The sequence below is a fragment of the Paramisgurnus dabryanus genome, chromosome 19, assembly GCF_030506205.2.
Source record: "Paramisgurnus dabryanus chromosome 19, PD_genome_1.1, whole genome shotgun sequence".
Lineage (NCBI taxonomy): Eukaryota > Metazoa > Chordata > Actinopteri > Cypriniformes > Cobitidae > Paramisgurnus > Paramisgurnus dabryanus.
Genome location: NC_133355.1, coordinates 4,609,268 through 4,624,738, shown reverse-complemented (window position 1 = coordinate 4,624,738; position 15,471 = coordinate 4,609,268). Strand labels below are relative to the sequence as shown.

At 44.4% G+C, this 15,471-nt stretch overlaps 1 long non-coding RNA gene across 1 annotated transcript in view; it reads left to right on the top strand.

The window, feature by feature from the left end:
* The first annotated feature begins 2,304 nt into the window (after positions 1-2,304).
* The window catches only part of LOC141281049 (uncharacterized), a 62,286-nt gene continuing 49,119 nt past the window's right edge, over positions 2,305-15,471 (top strand). Inside the window, exons 1-2 of the long non-coding RNA XR_012335439.1 lie at positions 2,305-2,646; positions 2,753-2,827. This is a non-coding gene — a long non-coding RNA (uncharacterized lncRNA). The remainder of the gene's footprint in view (positions 2,647-2,752; positions 2,828-15,471) is intronic.

Sequence of the window (15,471 nt, the reverse complement as noted above, 5' to 3'; positions counted from 1 at the left end):
TCACTTTGGATAAAAGCATCTGCCAAATGCATAAATGTATGTCTGTTCAAATTCCAGGGCAAAACTTTGCACAGTCTTGGAGATTTCCAATGTAAATGCATTTTTGTAAATATGTTGTTTTTATCACTGATGAATGAGTCATTTTACACGATGACAATAGTGCTTAACTTGTAATGAACTCTGAAGAGTATAAATAACGTGAGTTGTGATATGATTTCACTGGAAGGCAGACCGCAGATCTCCAGTAACGTCTGCAGGGGAGCAGCTCTCACGCTTCATTGCAGTACGTTTAATGCCTTTCACCAGGTAATGAGGCAGATGACTCAACTTCCTGTTAACACAATGAATAATTATCTGTCTGAGACAAAGACAAACAGACAGAGAGAGAGAGAGATGGTGAGTGAGTTAGTGATGGAGAACAAGCAATAGAGACATGGTCTTAGGGGTCAGCTGCCAATAGCTTGTAATCCCATACGAAATAAGAAACAGTGATGAGATCTCTTTATTATCTCAATTTTTTCACATAGTTTTTGTCACAAATGGTCTTAATTTCTTCTAAGTAATTTTTGTTATTACTTAAATGGAACATGAGAACTCAAATCTCCTAAGCTATGCCAAAACAACATTTTCTGAGCGAGCAACAAGATTTTCCTCTGAGTTGCTTTGTAATTTAATGTGTTTTCACAGTGTATTATACATGTACATCTGGAAAGCACAGTTGGCCACATTTATAATTGAGAAGTGCACATCTTCGCTTGACTGTTGACTGGCACAAAGCAATGCAACTTTGATGCGTATGCATGCTATGATGGACACTTTACTGGCTTTAGTTTCTTGTCAAACCAACCTTATAGTCTTAGATTGTTGTACTTTAGGTATTTAAAGGGTCACGCACATATTGAACGGTAGCTTTTGTTTTGTGTAATAGAGCAGATGGTGTTTACACTGCAAAAAATGACTTTCTTACTTAGTATTTTTGTCTTGTTTTCAGTAGAAATATCTAAAAATTCTTAAATCAAGATGTAAGCAAATGACCTAAGAAAATAATACTAGTTTTAAGACAAAAAATATACAATTTAAGTGAATTTGTGCTTAAAACAAGCAAAAATATCTGCCAATGGGGTGAGAAAATTTTACTTGAATCTTTCATGAATTAAGTGTTTAAGAAAAACGTTCAAGATTTCTTACCCCATTGGCAGATTTTTTTTGCTTGTTTTATGCAGAAAACCACTTAAATGTGATATTTTTGGTCTAAAAAATAGGCTTCATTATTTTTTGCAGTTTAACACTCCAACTATGACCTCTGGTGCCAGTTTTAAGTATGCAACTGTGTTGCTGACTGCATGTTTTTTTGCTTGTTTTATGCACAAAATCACTAAAATTTGATATTTTTGATCTAAAAACTAGACTTATTTTCTTGGGTCGTTTGTCTCATCAAGAAAAAACATCTTAATTTAAGAATTTTTAGATATTTTTACTGAAAACAAGACAAAATACTAAGATTTTTTTTCTTGAAAACATTCTTACTTTGTATTTTTGTATTGTTTTCAGTAAAAATATCAAAAAATTCTTAAATGAAGATGTATTTTCTTCATGAGCAAAATGACCTAGTAATATAAGTCTAGTTTTTAGACAAAAAATATACAATTAAAGTAAATTAGTGCTTAAAACAAGCAACAAAAAATCTGCCAATGGAATAAGAAAAATTTTCTTGAATTTGTTTACTTTTTTCATAAACACTTAAAGAAAAATATTCTTATTCAATTGGCAGATTTTTTTAGGGCCTGAGCACCGAAAAGTGTGAAGCCCTATTGTTTTTGCTCAAATTAATATTTTTATTTATTTATTCAACACTTTTGGGCATTTTGGGTGCCTTAAAATGCTCAAAAACTCTTGAAATTTGGCACAGATGTCAGAGTCGTCCATCATTGGGACCGGGCAAAGGGTGGAATACGGGTTTTGCCGCTCAGTGGAATAAGACATTTTCTCTTGAATATACTTAATACAAGAAAAATTCAGCAAAAAATGTCTTATTCCATTGACAGATTTGTTTCTTGTTTTAAGCACAAATTTGCTTAAATTTGATATGTTTTGTCTAAAAACTAGACTTATTTTCTTAGGTCATTTGCTCATCAAGAAAATACATCTTGAGATAAGAATATTTAAATATATCTACTTAAAACAAGATAAAAATACTTAGTTAAAAAGTCATTTTTGCAGTGCATATCATGAAAATTCTATAATTGGGTCCCCAGTGCTTCGATCATCCTACAAAATGTGTAAAAGATCAACCCAGTAACTTAGTTTTGGTAAACCATTCTTTTCAAGCATGTGAAAAAACCGGTCATTGACATTTGGCTCCCCTTGTGATGTCAGAAGGAGATAATATGATACCGCCCCTTAATCTGCACTATCCAACCACGGCATTGCCATTTAGTACAGAGATCAGCTCATTTGCATTTATATTTTTATATTTTTTGATTGTCTCTTTTTCATTAAACTGCCCACTGATCTTTATAAAAATCCTTCAGGTCCGGCACATTCTGTGCTTTCCAGCATCTTCTGCATGTTTGACACTGAGAGACAAATCAAGACACAAACATTCACAGATGCTCAAAAAGGCGACACAATACATTAATCGCCGGGGTATGTAAACTTTTGAAAAAGATTTTGTGATTCTTTTTATTTCTCTGTACTATTACCTTAATCTGTTTTAATAACATTTGGACAATGTATATTTCTTCTTCTATAGGAAGTGACTGGCCGTATTTGTCTAAATAAACTCACAATGCTACAGGCTACGACTTCACTTGCACAAACACAAATGGTAAGAATGATATTTACTGCAAAAACCTTTGTCTTTTTTAATCAGCTATCTCTTTTCCATCGGTGTCATGTGTTTTAATGAGGTCTTATGAGGCCTCTGCTGTCCACACAGTGCAATTTATAGGCAGCTAATTATTCCTGCCGGAGTTCGTGTTTATTGACAAAAGCTTCTGCGAAAAACATCACCGAGGGACTAATAATGACCAGCTGGTTCCCACACTGCACCGTAAATGAACCAATACTCTTTCAATAAGGGCGTGTGATGGATTTAATGACAAAATTCATTTCCACCCACAAGGGGGAACGGGAAACTGAACAGCCTAAACCGAACCGAACGACTCTCAGTAATCCTGTGATATACGCCTGTGATAAATAGGGTTTGCTCTCTTTGTTTCATCTAATTTTTGGTTGATAAGTGATGAAGCGAAAGCTTTATTGTATCAGAGCATCTCTCAGTAGCCTCCATCTGTCTAAGGCCCTGTGCGTCTGTAGTCGTGGGAAGAAGAAGCGGCTTTATTGATTTGATTCTAAGCCGAATTTCCCGCAAGTCTTCTTGCAGACGGCGTAAATCTCTGGGTTAAATAACAAACAAGCAAACTAAAATGAAAAATGACTCGTCAAATTGTTTGCCGGAACGTGAATGTGTTTCTGAGGATGTCTCTTGTAGCCAGGGGAGTCGTGTTGTGGTAGCGTTTAATTGGTTTGATGGCTTGAGGATTTTTACATGAGAGGTTTTTCTTTACATGCAAGACCTTTAAAGGATTGGTCAATTTTCTTAAAAAAAAAAATCCAGATAATTTACTCACCACCATGTCATCCAAAATATTGATGTCTTTCTTTGTTCAGTCGAGAAGAAATTATGTTTTTTGAGGAAAACATTCCAGGATTTTTCTCATTTTAATGGACTTCAATGGACCCCAACACTTAACAGTTTTAATGCAGTTTAAAATTGCAGTTTCAAAGGACTCTAAACGATCTCAAAGGAGGCATAAGGGTCTTATCTAGCGAAACGAATGTCATTTTTGGCAAGAAAAATAAAACATTTGCACTTCTCTTCTTCCTCCGGTTTTCTGATGTGCCAGCGTGACCTCAAGTAATACGTCATATGCGAAAATACGCCCTAGTGTTTATAAGTGTGGAGAAAGAGGACCTCTTCAACATTGTTGTATGTCGAATGATACTAATTAATGTCTTTGTGTCAGTTTATTGTTTAAAATGCTGCACAAATGTGCGTTTCATATATGTAACACGTGACCTTTCCACGTCACTACAAAATTACGTGAGGTCGCGCTGGCGCATCACAGGACCACAGATAGACAAGAAGTTGTGGTTTAAAAGTGCATATTTTTTATTTTTCTTGCCAAACATGACAATCGTTTCGCTAGATAAGACCCTTAAGCCTCTTTTGGGATTGTTAAGAGTCCTTTAAAACTGCAATTTTAAACTGCATTAAAACTGTTAAGTGTTGGGGTCCATTAAAGTCCATTAAAATGAGAAAAATCCTGGAATGTTTTCCTCAAAAAACATAATTTCTTCTCGACTGAACAAAGAAAGACATCAACATTTTGGATGACATGGGGGTGAGTAAATTATCTAGATTTTTTAAAGAAAATTGACTAATCCTTTAAGAGGATTATTCTGGAATTATTATAATGGAAATTAATGTTACATTGTTTCAGATGTCCTTTGAACTGTAATCCCTCATCTCTCCCAGTTTGAGTCATTACTTTAATCTTTAAGTGTTGTAGGCCTGGTTTCACAGACAAGGATTAGCTAAAGCCACAACTAGGCTAGATGTTAAAGCATCTTTTATAAATGTGCCTTAGAAAAGATGTTATTTGTGTGTATTTTAAGACAAATCATTCATATATTTTAAGACAATTCAAGTTATTTTTAGGACACCTCAAACGTGTGTTTTAATCTAGGACTAACCCGAAAAATGAAAATAATGTCATTAATGAATCGCCCTCATGTCGTTCCAAACTTGAAAGACCTCAGTTCATCTTCGAAACACAGTTTCAGATGTTTTATATTTTGTCCGAGAGCTTCATTGAAAATCTACATACTGTACTGTCATTGAAAATACATTTTGGTCTAAATATTACAAAAATTACAACTTTATTCAGCATTGATCGCAAACCACACATCAATGGAAAGCTTATTTCTCAGATGAAATAGTGGTCACATATGAGGTTATGATAGAATTTAAAAATAAACAAATAAACATACACACAAGGTCCACTCTTAAAAGAAGAAGAATATTTATTGTAATACTTCATTTATTTAATCATAATATATTATTTCTTAATGTACACAGAATATATACTTATTTAGGTATTTGGGCGTAAGCTACTACACGAAACATGTAATTAAAGCAAAACATACAAAAACATCAGTATATCATTGGCACAGATGTGAACATACTTTACTGATGAAAAAAACATGTTTCATAAACAATAAAAAACAGTGAACAGATTTTCAACATTGATCTGAATGAAAACACACATGATGTATGCTGGAAACAAAGTGCTCGAAATTAGGAAACAGTTACCCCCCCCCCCCCAAAAAAAAAAAACAATAAAACCTTTTCAACATTTACAAAGACGAGCTGCCACTTGATAGACATACAAACAAACAAACTCACGCACACTTACAGCTGTTAAACATGACTGTTCCCTTTCAGTCGGTCACTACGACGTCACGTCGTGACCGACGAATTGGGAACCGCTCCGCGGGTGACCTATCTACTTCGAGAAACTATAAAAACGCCAATGAACTTGGCATGCAGGTATTTGCATAATGCCGGCGCCGCCCCGCCAGGTGCGTATATAAGCCGCAGGTGCACAATACCAAATTAGCTTTATTGCTTCGAAGCCGGCAGACATCTGCTCTCGAGAAGCTGTTTAAACTGATCTTCGTAGATCCTGTCTCTAAAGAGGGAAAAGAAAAATCTCAGCTTGCTGAAGCTGGTTGGGCAAAGACACCTCAGCGGAGGCTCGCAGTGTTTTCTCCACCCTTCTCTCTCTCTCTGTCTCTTTAATTTAGGACTTGAGTTCGAGTGAGTGCGTTTGCCTCTCCCTGTGTGTTTCACCAGCTCGCACAAAAGAGTGATTTCCCTAAAAGAGCAGCACGTTTGAGCTTTGTGTCTTTTTAAAGACAGCCACTCATTCGTGTCACGGTTGGGTGCGTCTTTTTAAAGATGGCATTCCGCCCGTGCTCCGTTTCTGGATGCGGTGTGTTCATCGCTCCCCGGGATGGCCACGAGCGCTGTGTTTCGTGTCTGGGGCTCCAGCACGCTGAGGCAGCGTTGCGTGATAGTTCATGCTCCATCTGCGAGGGCATGACTATGGCGGATTTGCGGAGACGGGTGTCGTTTCTCCGGGAACGGCCCCCGCCTTCCAAGCCTGGTACTGCTAAGAGCGCAGTTGCTAGGCTTGCGAAGGATGATCTCCGTATAACGGTGCTGGGTCGGTCTGCTGGTTCGTCCAGTGGCTCCCAGCGCCCTGATCCGTTGCCAGCGGAGGTCCCGATGGAGACGAGTGGCCCGTGTTCTACGGTGTCCTCGCGCTCTGTCGAGCCTCCACCGGAGACTTTGTCCACCGTAGCATCGGAGGGGGGGCTGTCAATCTCGGACGCCGATCCAGACCCACTCCCTCCTTCGGGAAGGGTTGCGGGCCCTGCGTTCGACCCCGAGATGGCAGCCATGCTCGCTCGGGCGGCGGCGGCGGTCGGCTTGGAGTGGACTGAACCTCCCCCACCCGAACCGTCCCGCCTCGACGATTGGTACTTCGGGGGTGCCAGGGCTTCCCAGCCCTCGCCCCCGGTGCCTTTCTTCCCCGAGGTCCATGAAGAGCTGACGCGGTCGTGGAAAACCCCGTTTTCCTCCCGGAACCGGCCGTTTCAGCCTTCACCTCTCACCTCCCTCGAGGGTGGAGATGCCAGGGGGTACACTGGTATCCCGTCAGTGGAGCGGCCGGTCGCGATGCAGTTGTGTCCGGCCGGTGTCGCTTCCTCCTGGCGGGACCAGCCTACTCTCCCCTCACGGGCCTGTAAGCATTCGTCCGCTCTAACCGGCGCTGCTTACAAAGCCTGTGGGGAGGCAGCTTCAGCCCTGCATGCCATGGCATTGCTGCAGGTTCACCAGGCTAAGGCTCTGAGGGACCTGCACGCGGGGGGTCACGATTCGGCGGAGTTCTCCGAGCTCCGTGCGGCTACTGACCTGGCGCTTCGTGCGACCAAGGTCACCGCACGTGCCGTCGGTCGTGCGATGTCCACCCTGGTGGTCCAGGAACGCCATCTCTGGCTGTGCCTGGCGGACATGAAGGATGCTGACAAAACCCGGCTCCTGAATGCTCCGGTTTCCCAGGCCGGCCTGTTCGGCGAGACGGTCGAGGAGTTTGCCCAGCAATTCTCCGCGGCCAAGAAGCAGACTGAGGCCATCGCTCAGATCATGCCACGTCGGAAGCGTCCTGCGCCTGCCCCGTCCACGTCGGCACCTCAGCCTGCTCCTCGCCGAGGGCGTCCTGCGGCGGCCGCCTCCGTTCCTCCCCGGGGCTCTTCTAAGAAGCGAGGAACCGGTCGTCAGCAGCCCGCTCAGCCCGCTTCAAAGGGTGGAAAAAGAAATTCGAAGCGGCCCTGAGACGGGCGACCTAGAGATGGAGGGGATCGCTCTTCGGGAGATGGTGAAGGCACCACTCCCCCCACCGGAGGAGGGCCGGTTGGGGAATCTTTTGTTTCATTTTTCTGTTCCGCCGACTTTTCAGTCGGCACCCACAATTCCACAAAAAGAGCGAATTCCACTTCCATCTCTAGGTCTTCAGATGAGCGCCGGAGACACGAGCGGGCTCATAACCCCCCCTCGTTCTCCGACTCATCAGAGGAGTACGAGAGCAACGCACGGGCTCATAACCCCTCCGCGCTCTCTGTCTTCTCAGGGGAGAGAAGACAATCATGGGCTCATAACCCATCATCTTCCTCCCCCTTCGCCAGAGGGTGCATCGAGTGGCGTGAGGTGTCTTCAGCAGAGCCTCCCTTACTCACCCACCCAGCAGCGGACTCAGGTGAGTGTTATCATGCACAACACTGCTGTCGGTGCGGCCAATACGCACACACCGGCGATCACCTCCGTTGCGCCCGCCGCGGGTACACCGATCGTGCCTTTAGTCCCTCTCGCACGGTGTCTGGGGGCGTGGGAACAGCTTCCCAGCCCGTCGCGTTGGCTTTTACGCACGATTCGTCTCGGCTATGCGATCCAATTTGCCCGGCGTCCCCCCAAATTCTCCGGCGTTCGTTTCACTACGGTGAGAGCTGCCGATGCGCACGTCCTCCGTGCGGAGATCGCTGTCTTATTGGCGAAAGACGCGATCGAGCCGGTCCCTCCAGCCGAGATGAGGTCGGGGTTTTACAGCCCTTACTTTATTGTACCCAAGAAAAGCGGCGGCTTGCGACCGATCCTGGACCTGCGTTCGCTGAACCGTGCACTTCACAGAATGCCGTTCAAGATGCTGACGCCCAAGCGCATATTTCCATGCATTCGTCCAAACGATTGGTTCGCATCCATCGACCTGAAGGACGCGTACTTCCACGTATCGATTCTCCCCCGGCACAGGCCGTTTCTCCGCTTTGCGTTCGAGGGGCGAGCATACCAGTACAAAGTCCTCCCATTCGGGCTCTCTCTGTCTCCCCGTGTATTCACCAAAGTAGTGGAGGGGGCTTTAAAACCCCTGAGAGAGAAAGGTGTGCGCATTCTCGCGTATTTAGACGATTGGCTCATAATAGCTCAAACACGTCAGACGCTGTGCGATCACAGAGATTTAACTCTAAAACACCTCGCTCGTTTGGGTCTTCGGGTCAACTGGGAAAAGAGCAAGCTTTGCCCCGTGCAGAGAATCTCTTTTCTCGGGATGGAACTGGACTCGATCGATTTGACAGCTCGTCTAACAGAAGCGCGTGTACAGTCGATTCTGACTTGCCTGAATACATTCAAGAGCAAGAGCGCGGTCCCGCTGAAACAATTTCAGAAGCTCCTGGGGCATATGGCAGCAGCCGCAGCTGTAACTCCGCTCGGACTGCTTCATATGCGACCGCTTCAGCATTGGCTTCACGATCGAGTCCCGAGGAGAGCGTGGCTGCGCGGCATTCACCGTGTTATCATTACACCTGCGTGTCGTCGCACTTTCACTCCGTGGTCAGACCGTGCGTTTCTCCGAGCCGGTGTGCCTCTGAGACAGGTCTCCAGGCATGCAATAGTATGCACAGATGCTTCGGACACGGGGTGGGGGGCCACGTACGATGGGCTTACGGCTTCGGGGGTCTGGACGGCACCCCAGCTGCATTGGCACATAAATTGCCGAGAAATGTGGGCTGTATATCTTGCGCTCGTCCGTTTCAGCAACGAGTTACAGGGCAAAGATGTATTAGTTCGCACAGACAACACTGCGACCGTGGCGTACATCAATCGTCAAGGCGGTTTACGCTCGCGTCACCTGTCGCATCTCGCCCGTCATCTCCTCACTTGGAGTCAGAAGAATTTGAGGTCTCTTCGTGCCATTTACATCCCGGGCGCGCTCAATGTAGAGGCGGATGCGCTCTCTCGGGCTGCGCGTCCCGGCGAATGGCGACTCCACCCCATTGCGGTTCAGCAGATTTGGAGACGTTTCGGCAAAGCGCAGATAGATCTGTTTGCTTCCCCAGAGACGACCCATTGTCGCCTGTTCTATTAACTAGCCGACGACTCGCTCGGCGTGGATGCATTGGCACACAGCTGGCCGCGAAACATGCGCAAATATGCGTTCCCTCCGGTGAGCCTCATTGCGCAAACCCTATGCAAAATCCGGGAGGACGAGGAGAGCGTGCTGTTGGTGGCACCGTATTGGACAACCAGGAGTTGGTTTCCAGAACTCTCTCTCCTCGCGACAGCCCCTCCGTGGAAGATTCCCCTGAGGAAGGACCTTCTTTCTCAACAAGAGGGCACATTATGGCACCCGCGCCCCGACCTGTGGAACCTCCATGTGTGGTCTCTGGACGGGGCACGGAGGATTTGAGTGATTTACCGCAAGAGGTATCTAACACTATTGCTGCAGCGCGAGCGCCGTCTACGAGACAGGCTTACGCGCTTAAATGGAACCTGTTTGTCGACTGGTGTTCTTCCCAAAGTGAAAACCCCCGAGAATGCCCGATTAGTGTTGTGCTTTTATATCTCCAGCGTCGTTTGGAGAATAGGCTGTCACCATCCACTATTAAGGTCGATATCGCTGCGATATCAGCTCACCATTCACCCGTAAACGGTAGAACAGTGGGTCAGCACGACCTGGTCATTAGATTTCTCAGAGGCGCTCGAAGACTGAATCCTTCGCGTCCTCCCTCTATTCCTCCGTGGGACCTGTCCTTGGTGCTGAAATCACTCCAGGAAGCCCCATTTGAGCCTCTGCATAGTGTGAGTGTTAAATTTCTTACAATGAAAACATTAACTCTCCTTGCTTTGGCTTCTGTTAAGAGGATAGGGGATATTCATGCATTTTCGGTCGACGAATCGTGCCTTCAGTTCGGGCCGGCTGCATCCAGCGTAACACTGAGACCCCGGCCCGGCTTTGTGCCCAAAGTTCCCACCACTCCTTTCAGAGATCAAGTGGTGAACCTCCAAGCGCTGCCTTTGGAGGAGGCAGACCCAGCCACGGCTTTGTTATGCCCTGTTCGTGCACTACGTGTGTATATAGACAGGACGCAAAGCTTTAGGACCTCAGATCAGCTCTTTGTTTGTTACGGTGGTCAGCAGAAAGGAAAAGCTGTCACCAAGCAGAGGATGTCCCATTGGATTGTGGATACTATAGCCCTTGCATATCAAAAGCAGAATGTGCCTTGTCCGTTTAATTTACGTGCCCACTCTACACGCAGTGTGGCATCATCTTGGGCACTGGCTCGCGGTTCCTCGCTAACAGATATTTGTAGAGCTGCAGGCTGGGCGACACCTAATACGTTCACAAGATTCTATAGTGTTCGTGTCGAACCGGTTTCCACTCGGGTTCTTTCTACTAACTAGTTAAGAATGCCGAGGGTCGGCTCGTGTGTCGGCTTGGAGCCTCTATTTTGGTGCTGCACATCTGCACCAATATGGAAGGCCAATGGGGCAAAAACGTCAAAAAAACTGTTTTTGCCTCTCCTCCACCGCCCTGATAGCTGGTGTTGCGGAGCATCCGCTGTCAATCTATCACTGATGTATTCTCTGTAAACCTGTGTAGGCTAGGCGTCCACATTTGTCCCCTACGTGGGGTTCATTTGTGTGTATACTCCGTGGGGTACTAATCCTCCACGTTTTCCTTAGCAGAGCCTGCTCTGCATCTCTCTGCATACTATGTTTTGTTCAGAGACTTTTTATGAGCAACCTATCGGTTGTTTCATATTTTTATGTCATCCATTCAACCTTCTTAGGGGATGGCTTCCGCAGTGTTCTAGCTCCGCTCAGTTTAGACGCTTCCCCAGTTCGCTGCTTCACTATCGTGGGTTAAGGAACAGGTAGTGACCGGCCTTCTGCATTTCGCCTTAGGTTCCGCCCCCTATGTGGAGGGCGGAGGGCTTTTACAGACACTGGAAGGGTTCAGCTGCAGTGGCGTTTTGGTAGGGATTCCCAATTCGTCGGTCACGACGTGACGTCGTAGTGACCGACTGAAAGGGAACGTCTCGGTTACGTATGTAACCCTCGTTCCCTGAAGGAAGGGAACGGAGACGTCACGTCCCGTCGCCACAGTTTGCTGTTCCATTGCTGTTTTTCAGGCCGGGCACTGTTGCTCGGCTTCTCAGCAATAATATAGCTAATTTGGTATTGTGCACCTGCGGCTTATATACGCACCTGGCGGGGCGGCGCCGGCATTATGCAAATACCTGCATGCCAAGTTCATTGGCGTTTTTATAGTTTCTCGAAGTAGATAGGTCACCCGCGGAGCGGTTCCCAATTCGTCGGTCACGACGTGACGTCTCCGTTCCCTTCCTTCAGGGAACGAGGGTTACATACGTAACCGAGACGTTGTCTTGAATGAAAGAGATATGTTAGTTTTATTATAGAGTGAGAAAGGCTTCATTTTATCCATTGAGAATTAATTGGATGTTGATTTCTATGTGACATGAGTGGAGGCAAGTTTATACAGATCAGAGAGACAAACATTATTTGGCTGGCATGTGTTGATTGTTTACAATACAGTACAACCTTTATATAAGTCACTTTTGATATCATTTTGATTTCGAAGTTTTGTTCATGAAAATTCGTTATTTTTGAGGTCATCTATATGCTGTACTCCTTAAAGGTAACACAGTAACTGTGCGTTCACACCAGAAGCAGAAGAGCCGGAAAGAACGCGCTATTTGCGCTTAGTTGGACGCATGAAAATGTTTAGTTTATTTGCTTCATTCGCGCGTAAAATTCTAGTCATTCCAGACATTCACGCGTAAATTTGCATCATGGGATGCAAGCTCCCTGATTGGTTCACACGGCGCAAAAAAACGGAAAAGTTCAGATTTTTCACCTCAAAAGTAATTTGCACGGAACCCTCCATCTATGCCGTGCCATCCACGCCGCGCCATCCACGCTGCGCCATCCACGCTGCGCCATCCACGCTGCAGGATGCCTATTCGCGTCTTTGCATTGACTTAATATGTAAATCACTTGCGCTTCCGTGTCTGGTGTGAACGCACCATAAGGGCCCAAGCACAGACTCGCACAGTCCAACGCACAGCCTAGTATTCTTAATTTGACTTGTACGCAACGCATGTGGATTGCGTCAAATCGCAATACCTCTCCTGACCTACATACTACTTCTGTACGAGCATGCAGTATTGTTTGCATACAATACGCAAGTACTGTTTTGATGACGACATTTGCGTCATGCGCGCTGTACGCTGACCCCCCCTATGCATAAAAGTGAAGTGCACCAAAGTCTTAAAGGTATAGTTCACCCAAAAATGAAAATAATGTCATTAATGACTCACCCTTATGTCGGTCCAAACCCGTAATGCTGAGTTTACACCAACCGCGATTCGGACGTCAAAATCGCGTCTACCGTGCGTGGTTTGCCGCTTGATTTGGATGCATTCGCGCGTGTAGAGCGGAGTAGAAGCGCTGAAAAAGCAAGCATTTGACATGCGTCAGAGGCAAACTCCGCTTCTTGTGGAAGGGGCAAGTGCTATGCGGTTGTCTGTTTGCAAAATGACTGATGTTGATTGTGCATTTATCGAGAGAATTACCAGTTTGTATTTGGTAACCTTACTATAGAGGGAAAATAAAGGACGCGGGTCGATAAACGTCACGTGACTCAAAAGTGAAGTGTTACAATTACCAGGTTGCCCAATGTCCTCACTGACACTCTTCCAAGCGAGGTCCTTTTTATTCCTGTCTCTATAGAAATAAGAACTTGTGTCGTATAGCTCCGGGTGACTGCTTATGGACAATATCAAGCGTTGGTTGAGTGAGTGACTCCGGGTGGGCCTGCCACCACAGCAGCAAGCAGGGTCCTGATTGGTTAACACGGCGCGAAATTCCGCCAAAGTTCAAATTTTTCAACTCGGGCGTCAGCCGCAAAATCGCGTGAACCGCAAAAAGCACCATTCGCGCGTACCGCGCACAACGCCCAATGAGCGCGAAAGAGGCAGAAACGAGTCTTCTGTGCCGTGCCGAACGCCTCTTCCGCGCCGCGGGACCTCTTGACGCGCGTCAACGCGTCTTCAAATTGACTTAACATTGAAATCACTCGCGCTTCACGCCTCTACCGCGATTGGTGTAAACGCAGTATAAGACCTCCGTTCATCTTCGGTTTTGATGTTTATAGTTTCTGACCCTCCATTGAAAATCTATGTACGGTATACTGTCCATGTCCAGAAAGGTAATAAAAACATCATCAAAGTAGTCCATGTGACATCAGTGGGTCAGTTAGAATTTGTTGAAGCATGGAAGATACAATTTGGTCCAAAAATTATGACTTTATTCAGCATTATCTTCGCTTTCAGGTCTGTATACCGTACATAGATTTTCAATGGAGGGTCAGAAAGCTCTCGTACTAAATATAAAACATCTTAAACTGTGTTCTGAAGATGAACGGAGGATATACGGGTTTGGAACGACATGAGTGTGAGTCATTAATGACATTATTTTTATTTTTGCGTGAACTATTCCTTTAAGCCAGGACAATGGCCAAAAGTATTAAAGAATCATCTTTGAACCTACCCATTGGGTTATAATTGAACCTACGTGCGGGTCTCGAAAAATGGACCTGTGCAGGACTCTGGGTTAAAGGGCCTCAAAGTATTTTTTTTTATTAAATGTTTAACTGCATGTATGTACTATAAAGATGGGACCTTCTGTTTTTATATTTCTAGCCAAATTTTTAACACCAAACTTTCTTATTCGTTACACACACTTGCAGAATTAATATGCTTGACTTGTGTGTGCAAACACAGCCATCGGCCAGCATTAGCAAGCAAGCAAACAAACAAACACACATTGGGCCCCATGCACATGCAGCAGAGCATGATGGGTAATGGAGCGTTATGTGACACAGTCATATGACCTGTGAATTAGAGAGGTGGGGTTAAATTAGCATCAATCATAATGACATCTTGTTTATCGACCAATCAAGCGTCAGTTAGTGTGTACATAAGACTCAATGGGGACAGAAGGGGCATCTTTGAACTGCTGACATAAACCCAATCACACGATGCTGACAGCAGCTGAAACTCAAGAGGTAAAGATGCTGAAGGAAGTGAAACGCTGAGGTGCAGGAGTTTAAAAGTGTTACCCTTGAGAAGCAGACAGTCCAATAAAAACCACTGAGCAAAAACGCCCGTGACACATGATGGAAAGAAGATTTTTTCTTGCTCTGGTGAAGAAAAGTGTTTCATGTACTTTGTTGACAAACTAACATTCTCACTGCAAATTCTTACTACAGTCCTACCAGAACATTTATAAGCCATAAGTTATCCTGTTCAGAAATCATCAACTTTATGAGTTCATAACTTGACCGTTTTACATCTTACAGAACAGTAGTGTGGCACGGTGAGGTCAGCCAATCGTAACCTAATCGAACAAATTTGCATATTGAAGGTACAACAGAGAAAATGCACGGCAAAAAAATATAAAAAAAAAAAAACTTAGTATTTTCTTGATTTCAGTAAAAAAAATCTTGAGAAAAATGACCCAAGACAATAAGTCTAAGTTTTTAGACCAAAAAATATGAAATTTAAGTGATTAGTGCATAAAACAAGCAAAAAAATCTGCCAATGGGGTAAGCTAAATTTTCTTGAATTTTTCTTGAATTTAAGAAAAATGTTCAAGATTTTTTGCTTGTTTTATGCACAAAATCACTTAAATTTTATGTTTTTGGTCTAAAAACTAGACTTATTTTCTTGGGTCGTTTTGCTCATCAAGTTAAATCATCTTAATTTAAGTATTTTTACATATTTTTACTGAAAACAAAGACAAAAATACTAAGATTTTTTTTTCTTGAAAATATTTTTTGCAGTGTACTTAGTATATTTGTCTTCTTAAAATTCTTACATTAAGCAAAATGACTTAGAAAAAATATAAAATTTTATTGATTTTGTGCATAAAACAAGCAAAAAAATCTGCCAATGGGGTAAGCAAAAAAATCTTGAAAATTTTTC